We start from the raw sequence: 16,271 nt of genomic DNA on the forward strand, positions 1-16,271 counted from the left end.
GTGTGACAATATTTATTGGGTTCAAGGACTTAACTATAACTTGTTGAGTATTTCACAATTGAAAAAATATAGATACAGAGTTGAATTCCATCACATGAAGGCTATGATATTTGACGCTATTGGTGAACTAATTGGGAATGGTGATTGGGCAAGTGGTAACTTGTTCTATCTAGATTCACCTGATGATAAATATTATTTTGCACAAAATGAAAATATATGGTTATGGCATAAGAGGTTATGTCGTGCAAACTTTGATAATTTAGTAAGCATTAGTAAGATGAAAAGAGTAAGAGGATTACTAAGATTTAAGAAACCTAATAATGATATGTGTAAACAATGTTAATTTAGAAAAATGACAAAGTCTAGTTTCAAGAGCAATACATACTTAGCTAATGATATTTTGGAATTGGTTCATACTGACCTTTGTGGACCCACAAGAGTGAAAAGATACTATGGAGACTATTGAAGTTGATGAAAGATCAACCCCACATGTCCTAAGAATCACCTACATGCAAACACCTATCACAAAAAGAGAGAATAAAAAGCTATGGAGGCTGGAATTCCCAGATCCATGGATAAGACATTCTTGATGAGAAAAAAATAAAAAATTTCTATGATCAAAAGTGAATTGATGGATTGCAAAGAGATCAATCCTTATAAAAGGAGATCAAAACTCTAATAGGTAACTAACCTAGGTTGCATGATAATAATTAATAAAAGAATTAATTATTATATGCCCAAAGTTTAGCTTAAGTAAACTAGAGATAATAAGTGACTTAATAATTAAATCAATATGATTTATTTAATAAGAAAATAATTTATTACTCTAACACCCCCGCTTAAGATAAACTTAGGAAGTAGCTAAAAACTTAGAAACTACTATTTAAAGTAAATTTGGGTCCCGACAACAAGGTTTGGTAAGGTACCCAAGTACAAACCAAATATATGAAAAGAGGAGAAATAGAGAAAAACACATGAGACTAATCGTACTCCAAAAAGAGATGAAAATAATGCCAAAAAGAACTAGTAAAGGACTAAAGAAGCCTCCAAACTAGGGAATGCCCTAGAAGATAGGAATAAAAGATGATCATGAAGAACACTATTGAACCATGATGTTGTAAACACTACCCAATTACTGATATGAAGAACCTCCATTGTATAGAACATGACCAGGTAGTGAAAACTAAGTTTGAAGAGATAATCAATTGAAGATGGAAGGTATCATCATGGCCTCCAAAAATAGGAATAAAAGAATGTCTATATGGTAAACGATCCATCTCACCAAAATGCACAGGTATTCAACCACTGTAATCACCTAGTAAATAGGATCAAATACTAAATACATAGCTAAATCCATTCAACCAAGTGTTGGTCTTAGATTGGTTTTGACAATTGAGTGTCAACACACTTAAGAAAATTCTAAGGTTGATGGCAAGTTTAATATAGATGCCAAGCCAAAAATTTAATAGGTGCCGAGTTATTCAAGTGTCGAGAAAGTTTCAAGTGCCAAGTGACAATTGATGCTGAGAAAAGTATAGGTGTTGAGCAATACAAAGTTACTATAGGAGCCAAGAAAGACATAGTTACTATAGGAGCCAAGCAAGATAGAATTACTATAGGGGTTGGGCAAGAAAGAAATCCTATATGTGCCGAGCATCAGCAATCAATAAGTGCCAAGTAACACAAAATCAACATATGAGTTTGTGCTTAACAAACTCAGATGTAAAATATTTTTGAGCCAACCCAAGATGGATTTCAAAGGATCTAAAAGATAAGATCAACTCTATTACATTCCCTATGTAATCAACATGCAACCAATCAAAAAAATGGAGAAAGCATGGAACCAATAAGAAAAGTGTAAAAACTTGAGTAGGAAAAGATGGATGAATCTCGATCATAGATTCATACCTAACCCTAAGTCTTAAAGCCTTTATAAGGAGTCTAAAACCCCATAATTCATAGAAAAGGAGAGTGAGGAAGTAAGAGGTCATGTTGGAATGCATGAGTGAATGGTAGTGAAGTTTTTGAAGGGGTGAGAAAACTTAGAGGAAGAAAAACATTGCAAAATCATTTTGTCAAGAACAGAGTATTAGCACTTTGAATAGAGATATATCATATCAGGAAGGATCAGATTAGATTGAATAGAATAAGGGTCTGGAATCAATAATTGAAGATTGTAAGTCATCAAGTTAGCACATTCTACAATACTTTCTAACCATTGTATTAGGAGAATGAAAATCCTATGAAGATAGGTTGGCTTAACAACTATTTTGTAGAACCTTTAACAAGGTGATAAATCCTTTAATAGGGTAACATTCCAAGTGAATGTTTGTAAATCCTTTAGATAGGTCACTTTCAACAGGGTGTAAAGCCTTTAATAGGGCATGCCTTTCACAGGGCGGACTATTGTTGATGGTCAAACTTTATAACCTTAACCAGTTACATATTGCTACAATGATAAGTTGTGGGTGTCATCCCCACCCCAATTTTATCTTCCTATTTTGGAGGGTTTCTGGGTGACCAAATCTTGTGTTATCTATTTTCATGCATGTCTTTACTTTCATGTTAATCATATGTGTTAGATGCATGTGAATAATCTCAGTTAAAAGTTTTAGAGGTTAAAGTTTGTTACTTTTGATTCACCCCCCCTCTTAGAAGTAAATCTTCCCACTTGTAAATTCCAAAAATTGGCATTAGTGCTTGGTTCTCACAAGGAGAAGCCTTACAACTTGGAGAAAAGATCTAGAAATGGAAGTTTACAAACTTGGAAAGATCATAAAAAACTAGGAGATTGAGATACAACTCATTCTACATTCTCTGGAAGAAGCCAAGGAAGAACTGAGAAAATCCTTAGAGAGAAGAAGAGATATTGCCATAGATGAGAATGATACACAGTACAAGGAGATTGACACCTCAAAAGTGTTTGCAAATGGAGATTCCAAGGAATTTGATGCAGTAATAACATACCTGATGGAGAAGAATAGAGCTCAAGCAGAAGAGATCAGAACTCTCAAGATTGAACAAGAATCACAAGTCATGATGCTTTTTGAAGTAATTGAACAAAAGAAAAGAGCCATTGAAGATAAGGCTATGATAGAAGAAGACAAGATAAACCTTGCTAATAGATTAGAAGAAAAATCAATTGAGGTTGCAAGAATTTCCAACATGCAACTAAACACCCTAAGCCAGATGATGAATGCACATCATGAGTTGAATGTTAAGGACATTGAGATCTCCACACTGAAGATGCAAAATGAACAACTACAAAATGATTTGAGAAGAGAGAAGGAGATTAAAAAGAGCTTCAACAAACCTAATGAGGCTATCAAGTATTTTGAAAAGCTACTAAAATCACCAAGATCTAGTAATGACACTTCAGGACTAGGATACACTAGCATTGAAAATGGAGAGTCATCCAAGATTGTAGAAGAAATAAGTGACAAAGGTAAGAACACTAAAACAACTTGTCTTTTTTGTGGTAAAAAAGGACATACCTCTAATGTGTGCAGGAGCAATAATGCCCATCAACATGACAAATCTAAGAATATAGGTCATTGTCATAAGTGCAACAAGCAAGGACATCAATCACATGACTGTAGGACTAGAACCATCAAAACACCAAGATTTGAAGGTCACTACTATAATTGCAAGAAGTATGGACATAAATTTTTTGAGTGCAAATCAAAGCCTATGTGGACACCTAATCAACCAGCAAGGGAAATAGTTATGAACATTACTACAATTGGGACTACAACACTAGGAAAATTTTTCACTACTATCAAGAATATGGATACATCCTACAAAATTGCATAAGAACACATTTCAGTGGAAACTAAAGTAGATGGTTGAGCCAAACTACATGTTTCAATTTTTTGAAGTCTAGACACATTAGCAAAAATTGCCCAAAAAGGTCAAAGGCGCCCAACTCAGAGTTCAACAAAGGAAAAGAAAAAGTTGATGTTGAACACATCAGAGGAGAGATGAATAGAACTTGGAAGAAGAAATATGGAGGTAGCACATCTAATGAAGACATCACTTCACCCAAAAGGTCAAGTGGTCATACTTCATCCAACTAAGAAAAAGAAGGTATGCGGAATTGATACTTAATGCTTTATCATACATCAGTTTCAATACTAAGTCAATACTAAAAAGGAAAGATCAGCATGAATATAGATGCAAATTTAAATCTTCAAGTTTTCACAAGTGTTGCCGAGTGAGAAAAGTTTCCTTAAGAAGCTGAGTAAAGATTTAGTACATCCTAAGTTATTTGTTGAAGTCACTAGAAGCCACTGGTTAGTTGTAGCTGAGTTAGTAGTGGATTCCAAGTGAAGGGAAATTTTAGTTGAAGCCGAGTAAGGGAAACTCTAATGTATGTTGAGTGGTCGATAGACAATGGAATTCGAGAAAAGCAAAAATACTTAAGAAGCTGAGTGGACAACTATAAATGCACTAAGCATTAAATGCTATGAAGCAAGGGTATATGATCACATTTTGAGTCATTTTTCACTATTGCAAGCAAAGAACAAAGATAGAGAAGAGTGCAGAATGATTTCCAAACAAAGAATCAAGCATTTGAGTAGATTTCAACATAGTTTCAATGATTCAAGGTATTTATAATAGTGCTGAGTTACACAGTTTCAAAATTTTTTTGCGTTGAAACCCTAGATTGCAAAAATGGCCTCCAATTCTAGGAAAACTTAGGATAAAGAGCTATTTGAAGTTTAGTTGGTGTCAAATGAAGTTAAATAACCTAATTTTTGACCTATCGCTGAAGTTTCCTATAATAACAACCCATATGGAGCCCTATCTATAATTCCTCCCAAGGTTGTAATGGTTCAGGATGTTAGGAGATGCTATAATTGTAAGATTGGTGCTATTGGGGACATGGAAATTAGAAAGGCATATGATAGATTGTGTGAGAATGGAGTCTTGAAGTAAGAATATCAAATTGTTGAGAGGAAGGGCTTAACCCATGCCCTCGAGTTCCCTACTATTTTAAAGACTGAATGGATTAGAATTGTGTTGAGTAGGATACATGATGGTATCTAGTGGTTAGAAGATGGACCAATCAAAATATAAAAAAGGATTATTCATAGGGTAATAGGGTATCCAACCCTAGATAGGCCTAAAACCCTAAGGAGCGAATCCAAAGAAGTTATTGAAAAGAATACAGGAGCCAAGTGGAACAAGAGAGCCATGACGATAGATACCATTAAGGATCCTCTTGTTGATTTTGCTTTCATAGTCATATCCCACAAGTTTTATCAATCTAGTAGACTGAACAGTGTTCCATGTATTGCAGTAGATGTTGGTTATAAACTTGTCAAAAAGGATCATACTTATGATCTAGCAAAACTACAACTACAATAGATAAATGATAATTTAGGAGCTATAAGGAGAAAAAAGGGAGCACAATGTAAATTTGGTGCAATTATGATATGTATATTCTTCTATGTACATAATGAATTCCTGGAAGACAAACAGGTCCATTGTAGCCCAGGTGAATGAATATATTGAACAAATGGGAGCAAATTTTGAGACACTTATGACCAGTTACTTTGAAGATTTAAAGAATTCAATGAAACAAAAACTTAGGATTCCAGTCTCACTAGTGGAGCAGCATACAAATGACATTTGTTTTCTTGTTGATATTGGCTATACTTACATTCAAGTAGCCATACCAGCAATAAGATGGCTTAGACCTCTTGGTATGAGATAAAGATTGATGAGGCATCTGTAGCCATAATAGCTCTACTAGCAAAGGAAGTGTTAGAGTAAATAATTAATTAATTATTAGTTATTTATTCTATTTACTTAAGCTTACTTAGGTTAATGCATTTATTTAATATTTAGTATTTAATGCATGTAGTGATGATTTTTTGACAACACAAGAGTTTGTTCCCTTCTAGCATATTCCACCTTTTTGTGGAAGGGTGCTTGGTTGTCAACCTTATCTTCTAGCACCTTCCAGCTTGTTCTACAAGCTTCCATGAGGCCTTTATATTCGGGCTCTCTCATTGTATCACACATTGCATTCTCATTGTAAATAAAATTTCATTATTTTGCATATTCTCTCTCTCTCTCTCTCTCTCTCTCATGTCCATTTAGGGTTTTTCCAAGCTCCACCTTTTCCTTCTTGGTTTCTCTTTGATAGGTTATTTTGCATGTAAGTGATCTTGGTGACTGTAGAGTTGGATTTCATCAATTCCTACGTGGCATCAGAGCCTCCCTACTGCTACTTGAAGGTTTTTTGAAGCTGCGATTTGGAGACAAAAACCCTAGTTTGTTTGTGATTTTTTCTTCAATCCAAGGGAAGAGCATTTTTTTTGAGCACTTTGGGCCCAAATAGACACTACCATTGGTTTTAGAAGGCACTTTTAAGTCAGGATCTATATGAAATTTGTCAATTTTGGAGACAGGGCTCCAAGAGGCAAATTTTTTTTCATTCCAGGGATGCCATAACGACTGTATGGATGAATTTGCAATTTTTTTAAACAAAACCAATTTACAGGCACACTGCCTAGCGACCGCCACCGAGCTGCCACCGCATAGCCTACGCATCTTTGTAGCTAGTGGCAACACCGACGGACTGCTGTAGTGCCACTCACAGGCCTCCATCACTAGCGAGCCACTCCGGCTCTGCCCACAATAGCGACACTTCCATAAACCTCCACCTCTGCTAGTGATTTCCACCAGTGTACCACTCATCAACCTCCCATGCTCGACTTTGACAGATAGCTACTACATTGGATATAGTCAGCTACCACTTTGGTTGTTTGGTGTGCCCAGTCAGTGCCAACTTAGCACCTCGTCACAACCAGTTCATGTGTGACACGTGGCAGGGCTACCACGTGGCCCCTGCCATGTTAGTTGCTTGCCACATGGACCTACCATGTGGCATGGCACGTGGCTTTCTTTTTGCCTTGACAGCTACCTGGCCACCAATTTTAATGGCACAAAATGTTGACGTTAGCACTACATCATGTGCCTCTTGCACCTCTCCAAAGTCCTTTTTGACCTACCTTCAGTTTTTTGGCCATAACTTGAGCATATAGAGCTATTTTTCCAATCCAAAAAAAGCACCAAAAAGCTAGTTTCAAGAGGGAGACATTGGTGTAGGTATTTTTAGGTTTTGATGTAGTTTAGTTGCCCATTTTTTGGTTGAAGTTCAAAGTTCTATTTTTGACTCTGGCATGCATATCTTTTGCGTCCCATGTCAGTTTTTTGAAAATGTTATATTTTTGGAAAGCTAGTTTTGTCATATTTTAAGAAATGTAGTCTTTTTCCTTAGATGCTAGCCCATGTTTTTTCTATCATGTTTTTGGCATTTTTTCTCTATGGTGGATATCTTGAGTGTTTCAGGTCCGAGGATCATTTTCGTGGCATGGTTTCTTTTGTTTTGAGCTGTCCTTTCTTTTGTGTCAACTTTTTTATTTGTTTTGATAATTGTAGACATCATTTGTAAGCTCTTTTGTATACACACTAAGATAAAGTGCCACTTTTTCATTTTGGGTTCATGAACATTATTTTTTGAGACAGTGGTACATGCACTATTTTTATAAAGCACCATGGGGGGATAGTTGTTTGCTATTTTAGGCATTCTCCCTTTTTCAAGTGAGTACCCCTTCTATGACATTAGCCCCATGCAGCATCGGTGTGACCATGTCTTTATAGGTGTTTGTACCTCTTCCTCTCTTGTCATTCTTGGTTTGTCTGTAGGAGATTTTTGGCTCACCTTCTCAGTTGCTTGTCATTTCACCTCATCTGCATTAAAGGGGGGTTATGATGTTTTTCTAATGCATCCTTGGTTCAATGGTTCGATAGTGTGAACTATGTATTCAGTGGTTGATCCTATATACAAGGCTATTGTAGTGGCTGGCTACCTATGCATTTTGGTGAGATGGATCATCTACCATATAGAAACGCTTGGTTCATGCCTTTCTCTTCCATGGAGGTTCTTTAGATCATCAGTTTCTTTCTGATGGCAGATTTTGCAGCTTCTTCATGCTTTAGTGATGCTCTTCATGATCACTCCTTGTTCCAATTTTAGGGGACATTACCCTAGTTGGAGGCTTCTTCAGTTCTTCACTAGGTTTTTACCTCTTTTTGGGGGAGGGTTTTTCCCATGTGGTTTTCTCTCTTTCCCCATTTACAGAGGTTTCATCTCTTTGTATTGTACATGCAACTCCTACAGGAAGTAGATAAAGATGCCCAACATTTTGGCACATATGATGAAGTGAGATCCAAGGTGGATATGGAGCTAAAGACTGCTTCTACACTGAAGAAAAAGGATAAACTAGTGAAAAAGCTCAAAGAAAAATTTGGAGAAGGCACAACAGATGCAAATGAAGAAGAAAATGAAGAAGATGATGAAGAGAAATAGGGGCAAGGACCACTAGCATTAACCGAAGGCATGGGAGAAGATGTCGAGCAACAAGAAGGTGTCAAGGAAAAAGAGGAAGCACCTAAGGTAAAGGCCAAAAAGAGGAAAGTACAAAAGCAACCTACTACACATCCTAAAGGAAAGAAGAAAACAAACAAGCCAATAGATACAAGGGCAAAAACAAAGGTGGTAAGAGAACAAGAAAAGAAGAAAGCCACAGAGCAGGGAGGGCCAACAGAGAAAAAGAGGAGAAAATATGTGCCATATCCAAAATTAGATGAGAAGAGGACAAAGTTAGATGACAATGAACAATTCAAAGTGGTAAGTCCCACCACAAAATCAGATTTGCAAAATATTTGTGACAATATTAGGGATAATGTAGACTTGTCTGGATTGAAAACTATTGATTTCAATAAGTTAAGTAGAGAGGAGTAAAACATAGTGGAAGAATCAATTTACACTATGATGGCCAAGTTTAAGAATACTCCACTTGAATTGGATAATACCATTCCTAAGGAACTATATACAATTGTAGAAAATAAATGGCATTATTGCTTAAAAATGGAGAAGGAAATAAGGGAGTCAAATTTGGCTTGTGTGATGCCTAACTTCACTAAAGGTCAAATAAGAAAGGCAAGTAAGAAGACTGGAAGCAAATTTTCACCCAAATATAGAGCCTTTAGTATTTTGCAAAACAAAATAGAAGATGTTGTGAAGAAGTCCACTCTCATGTGGAAAGTGATTTATGGCCTTCAGAAAGTCAAGGAAGGACAAGAAGATCCCTTTGAGGGAAGGAATAATGATGAGGAAGAAGAGGAAAAAGAAAAGGAAGAAGAAGGAGAGAAAGAAAAGGAAGAAGTTACAATGGAAAAGGAAACACAAAAGAGTGATATGGCAACAACTGAGGAGTAGTAATAGGAATAGAGTGTGCAAGACACACAAATGCCACCTCCTAGCCCTCCACATGTAACACCTACACCTACATAGATAGTAATTGTGAAGGATGTTCCTAACACTACTAGTCAGAACATTAACCCATTGACTGCAGAGGATCTTAAAAAGATCCTTCACCAAACTACTTTGCAATCACAATTATGTACCAATCCAATTTTCGTGAGTGTAGAGGAACTATAGAAGGCTATAGCTAAGATAACCAAGGAGAAGGTGAATACATAAGAACCATCTTTACAAATCCCAACAGCTATAAGAGGAAAACCACAAGAGCAAGAAACACAAGATGCATCTGCTAAGGTTGATTCCATAGTCTCAATGATTTCAACTATCGAGGAGCAAGCAAAGGAGAAGACAGGACAGAAGGATACCTCTATCCCTACAACACAAAGTCAAGGTGCACCTCCTTAAATAACTATAATTGACCAAGGAAAAATTGAAAAGGAAAAAGAAGAGGAGAAGACCCCTAAGGAGAAGGAACAAGAGGCAATCCAAACTATTGGTATAAATAAGTATTCACTATTTACACTTACTTAAGTTTACTCAGGTTAATGCATCATTTTATTATTTTGCATTATTTTATTATTTTATTTTGTGAGACAATTAGGAGATTGTGCACCTTTTTGAGTTATCATGTTGACAACACAGGAGTACGCAACTCTATTTTAGCACGTGGTGTCTACAACACTAATTTGCATGCCACACCCTTGTAGGCTTATCCTCTCATCACCGCACTTACTTCTGTGCTTAATGGAGGATAACCCATATCTAGTGGACATGTGCCTAATTATATGACATATCATGATGCTGATTACAAGACATTCTAGATGTATCTCAAAGGCCTTTATATACAGGCACTCCTAGTGTACTTTTGAACAAGGCATATTGAATATATCGTCATTCTAATCATACTCTCTCTCTTGGTCTATAGTTGTGCTTGTGTTTGAGTTCTTAGTTCTTGGGTGAATTTTTCCCTTAGGAAAATTATTACATGGTATCAAAGCTTGGAGATTTTCTCATCACATAGCTGTTTGAGACCACTGTTGCTTCAACACCTCAACCCAAATCTGGAGTACTATAGGAATTGGGAGCGTTTAGAGCCAGATCTGATCTTGCCATTGCATTCGAAACATTGAATCAGTGAAGATTGACTATAAACTTGACTACCTTGGCCCAAAGTCGACCATGAGGAATTATTTTTTTGTAAATCAGACCTTGGAGGCCCCAATTTGCAATTTAGGTATGGTCATTATTTACAGATCTGCAATTTAATTTTTGGATCTTTATTTATTTCTCTACTATTTATTTTCCTTAGAATATTTGTGGAAATTTAGAGATTTTTTTTTAGCAGAACCGGGCAGTAACACCTCGACTCTTCCATTTGGAGATTTATTATTTTGTCAGAGGGGGATATTTTTATTTTCCAATGTAATACTACATATAGACTAAAAACCTCTACAAATTTTCCAATGTTCACCCCCCTTTAATGGCGGATTAAATTCTGGAAAATTCCTCCCAATAGGTGACACATCACATACAAGCCGATGGTCACATCTCCATGTGAGCTTCTTTGTTTTGTATGTGAATTGAGTTTATTTTAAACTCTTCACGGGCTCCCCCACCATTGACATGGGACATTTCCTTTTAAAACTCCAATAGCGATGAGTATTTTTCTAGCACCTGCATCATTGAACCCCAGCATCCTTTTACGACACTCTACATCTGTAATACATCTCAGGTAGATTTCCCAGCATGTGATTACAAAGTCCAGTGTTGTATTAGCTATTCTAGTGATTGTTAAATAACTTTTTTCCAAGTAGATTAGAGTTCAAGCTCTGGTGAATTTTGTAGTATATTCGGTAGCATCTGCTGAGAATTTTTTGGTAGCGCTACATTCACCTTTTTTGGTGATGTGACCCCTATTTCAGCAAGTCTATTTTTTTCCTATCCATGCAAATTGTCCATCTATTTGCAACACATGGACATCAGGTACACCACCACATGGTAGTAAAGTCTAGTGATGAGCACCAATCAAGTCAAGGGGGGAAAAGAAACAACAAGAAGAAGTAGTGGAAGTAGAAATCACAATCTGAGACACAACAATCCTTCTCTCAACAAGGCATTTTTTCTTCCAATAAGAAGGGAAGTAATGAAAAGGAGGACAAACTCTTTTATGCATACTACAAAAAGTCAAATCATGACGAGCATCATTGCAAGACAAAAAGAATTGATGAGTTTTAAAACCTACTTAGGAAGAACAAGATTCAAGTGCTAGGTACTTCCAAGGATTCAACTCCAACCTCTTCAAAGGGTAAAGGGCATGCACTTATGGCAAACTCAAGTTCTTCTTTGGAATGGATACTTGACTCAGGTGCCTCTTACCATATGGATTCTTCAAAGGGCAGCTTTTCTTCATTGAAGTAGTTAAAGGCACCACACATCTACATGGGAGTTGATACTAAGATGGAAGTTGAAGGAAAATGACATGTGGAAATGGAAAATGGGGAATTTAAAGATGTTCTCTACATTCCAAACCTTAGCTCCAATCTCCTATCATTTTACCAAATCACTCACCTTGGAGATGGTCATAAAGTTGAGTTCCTTCCAGATTAAGTGACGGTGCAAAGTCTTAAAGATGATTCATTGGTTGCAGTGGAAAGTCAATGATGACAAGAGATTATACACCTTCTCCCAATTTGTGTCTAAGTCTCCTTCTCAAGCCTTGTTGACTCACTCTACTTCACAAATCACATTATGGCATGAGTAGTTTGGTCACCTTGACTTCTGTTCTCTTCAAAAAATTTGCTCAAAACATATGGTCAAAGGTCTACCTAATATCCACTTCTCTAAGGGAGAATGTTCATCATGTTCAGTGGATATGAATCTCAAGGAGAAGTATGATAAAGGGAAGTCTTCTAGAGCTCCAGTCATTCTCTAGCTAGTTCACATGGTTTTAACAAGTCCTTTTATAGTGACTTCACTCAACCAAGGCTGCTACATCCTCACATTTTTTGACGACTTTTCAAGATTCACTTGGGTCTCCTTCCTTCATCATAAGAATGAAGTGGTTCATAAGCTTCAAGACATTAAGGCTCATGTTGAACACAAATTAAGGAAATCCATCAAGGTACTAAGGGCAGATAATGAGAATAGATATGTCGACAGAAGACTTAAAGACTTTTCTAGAATTGAGGGCATTGATCTTTAGAACATACCAGCATTCAGTCCACACAAGACAAATGTTGTAGCACTAAATATTAGGACTCTCAAATACATTGCAAGTTGCATGATAAAGGCCAAGTCTCTTGATCCTACATTAGAAGTTGAATCCATTAACAGTGCTACTCACATACTTAATAGGTCTCCTCATAATGCCTTAGACGATAAGACTCCTTTTGAGGCATGGTGCTATAGAAAACTAGTTTTGAGTCACTTTATAGTCTTTGGTTGTCCCACATGTGCAAACCTATCTTCCAGGAGTTGCAAGGCATCGACAGCTAGGCCTTATACCTTCATTGGATATGAAGATAATGCAAAGGCATATAGACTTATGGATCTAGAGATTCATGAGATATTTGTGGAGAAGGATGTTCACTTTGAGGAAAGTTCACCCAACTTACCCACTAATCCTCTCCACACATCAGACACAGTGGAAAATGATAGTGACACTAGCGATAGTGCTTCAATAGGTTTAGACACGTGGGGTTCTATCGATAGTTGCAGTGATAGGTCACATTATTAGTCCAGTCAACATGCTTACATTGTCATAGTGAAAGGTCCAATACATCATGGTACATCTTTTCTTCCATCTTCAACTTCAATTAACTTGGGAGACAACCTTGAGGACTTACATCTTCTCTTTGATGAAGGTGATCCTTCTATAGTTGTTGTGAGGGCTCACTCTGACCCTCATGTCTGTTCTCTACATGATCAATCTTCACAAGTTGGTGTGATTGTGGATCCTTATGTACAAAAATTAGAGGAGTTCTCTTTGTCAATTGAGGAGGCAGTTGGTTTAGTTGAACATGTTCAATAGACATCCTTGCCAGATCTACATTCATTCTTTTCAACATAGTTGGATGGGGTGAGCATTAGCATCAGCACAAGGATACTTGAGCAAATTTCAAGGCCACCATACATCTTTGGGATTGTACCTATGGCTTTGTTTCTTCCAAAGGGGAGGAACATCATTCAACACTCTTGGACTAGCTTCTTCATCAAAGAAGCTTTCACTGACAGACATTCTTCATCTTGGAGGGGGGGGGGGACTACCTTATCTCTCTTCCTCTTCTTTCTTATGGGGGGAACTTTTTCCTCTTATGAGGTCTAGTTCTTCTCATCCTTCACTTTTGTATATAATGGATGTATGTTGTAATGGAGGGGTCTTGATTACTCCATCCATCCATGCATCCTTATTCATCTCTCTTTTTGAGGGAGGGTTTTTCCCATGAGGTTTCCCCTCTTTCTCCACTTTATGAGAGATTTCATTTGCATTATGTAAATGGGTACCTAACATGACCTAGTAGCTGGGACCCATTATGCACTTCATCCTAGTTTCATAAGCTTAAGGGCATTCCTCTAAGTTGCACTTAAGGGGGGGTGTTGGTGTAAATAAGTATCCACTATTTACACTTAAGTTTATGTAGGTTAATGCATTATTTTATTATTTTATTTTGTGAGACACTTAGGAGTTTGTGCACCTTTTTGAGTTTTCATGTTGACAACATAGGAGTACACAACTCTATTTTAGCACATGGTGTCTACAACACTAATTTGTGTTATCCTCTCATCACTGCAGTTACTTCTATGATTAATGGAGGATAACCCATATCTGGTGGACATGTGCCTAGTTGTATGACATATCATGATGCTGATTATGAGGCATTCTAGATGTATCTCAGAGGCTTTTATATACATGCACTCTTAGTGTACTCTTGAATAAGGCATATTGAATATATCATCATTCTGATAATACTCTCTCTCTTGGTCTACAATTGTGCTTGTGTTTGAGTTCTTAGTTCCTGGGTGAATTTTTCCCTTAGGCAAGTTCTTACACAAACACTAGTCAATTTTCTTACTATAGGGACTCCTACTAAAACAACACAATAGCTAAGCATTGATGCAATACCATTGCAAATATTAACACTAGGCTCAAGCTCTACCAAGGTATCAAGGGTACTTCACTATGGAGACCCTACACTTGATGAACAGATAGTCATACCAAGCTATGACTATAAAAAATTGAACATAGAGTAGATTAATGAAGTGCAAGAGGCATTGGAGAAGAAGAAGAAGCAAGAAATACTCAGAAATGAGTATAGGCAAAGGCAAGCACTAATTGAAACCAAGAACATCTTTTTAGATGCTTTCAGCTTGCAAGTACCTAATGAGACAAATCCCATAATGGAGTAATTATCCAACATAGTGGACCAAGTACAGAATGAAGACCTAAACACCAATGTCAAATTACTTGAATGGTCTGAAAAGAAATTCTAGATGAAGGTAAATAAGAAAATATCTAGTGAGATAGCACTATCACAGGTGAAGCTGGCAAAGAAGGTAGTAAAGGTAAAAGCAGTACTTGAGAATATATTCTCATTGTACTCCAAATTGTATGATTCTTAATATTTCACACTAGAAACTAGCCAAAAGATATTGAGCATGGAGAGGAATCTCAAAGTATCTAGAATGAAGCTACAAAAGGATCTAGCTCAAAGTGAGAAGCATTTTGCTACAATGCTTCACACTCAAAAGGAATTATTTTTACTCACAATAGATGAGGCTAACACCAAGGCCAAATTAATACAAATTTAGTCTACAATAACCCATCACATGGAAGTTTTGAATAAAGAAATGACCTATGCAGAGAATGTCTTGAATAAAGATCCTAATCTTTCTACATTGGAAGGCCTAGTACACCTTGCAACAGAGATAGCCATCCAACCTGAAGAAATGGAAATTGCATTAGATAACTGGGATGCTTCTCTGAAGACCATAATGGAGGTAAATAAATCTTTTTTGCTTAAGTATTCAATTCATTCCTAGAACCCTTTGACATAAGTATCAAAAAGGGGGGAGATTAATACATTATGAAGATATGGGGGAGATAATATATTGAAGATATGGGGGATATAATACATTATGGAGATAATAAATGATACCCAAAAAGGGGAGATAATAAAATTTTGAGTTTTGAGGAGAGATAAGGAGATAAAGCCAAAATGATACAAAAACTACAAGGGAAGATGTGTGAAAGGGGGAGTAACAACAAAAGTAGAAATAGAACAGATAGATAGAAACATAGCAAATAAGGGAATAAATGATAAGGTAGAGCATGGAAACAACATGATTCAAATCTAGCATAAGGATATAGATATGGCATATTAGCTCAGGGAGAGTTACAAGTTTTTGAGGTACATAGTATTCTACAAAACTTTGAACAAGTTTTTGAAGTTTTTTATATATGACAAGAAAGTTGTATATTATAGTCTTAGAGATCAGATTCATAATGCTTTGTTAAGTGTTTTTGACACTCATGTCAAAGGGGGAGATTTTTGGTCTCAGATTGGTTTTGACAATTGAGTGTCAAAACACTTAAGAAAATTCTAAGGTTGATGTCGAGTATAATATAGATGCTGAGCCTTAAATTCAATAGGTGCCGACTTATTCAAGTGTCGAGCAAGTTTCAATTGTCGAGTGAAAATTGATGCTGAGCAAAGTGTAGGTGTCGAGTAAGACAGAGTTACTATAGGAGCTGAGTAAGGTAGAGTTACTATAGGAGCCAAGCAAGACAGAGTTACTATAGGAGCCAACCAAGAAAGAAATCCTATATGTGCTGAGCATCAGCAATCAGTAAGTACTGAGTAACACAGAATCAACATATGAGTTTGTGCCTTCACAAACTTAGTTGTAAACCATTTTTGAGCTGACTCAAGAT

This window comes from Cupressus sempervirens, chromosome 3 (genome assembly GCF_028749045.1).
Source record: "Cupressus sempervirens isolate cs-2001-9-10 chromosome 3, ASM2874904v1, whole genome shotgun sequence".
NCBI lineage: Eukaryota > Viridiplantae > Streptophyta > Pinopsida > Cupressales > Cupressaceae > Cupressus > Cupressus sempervirens.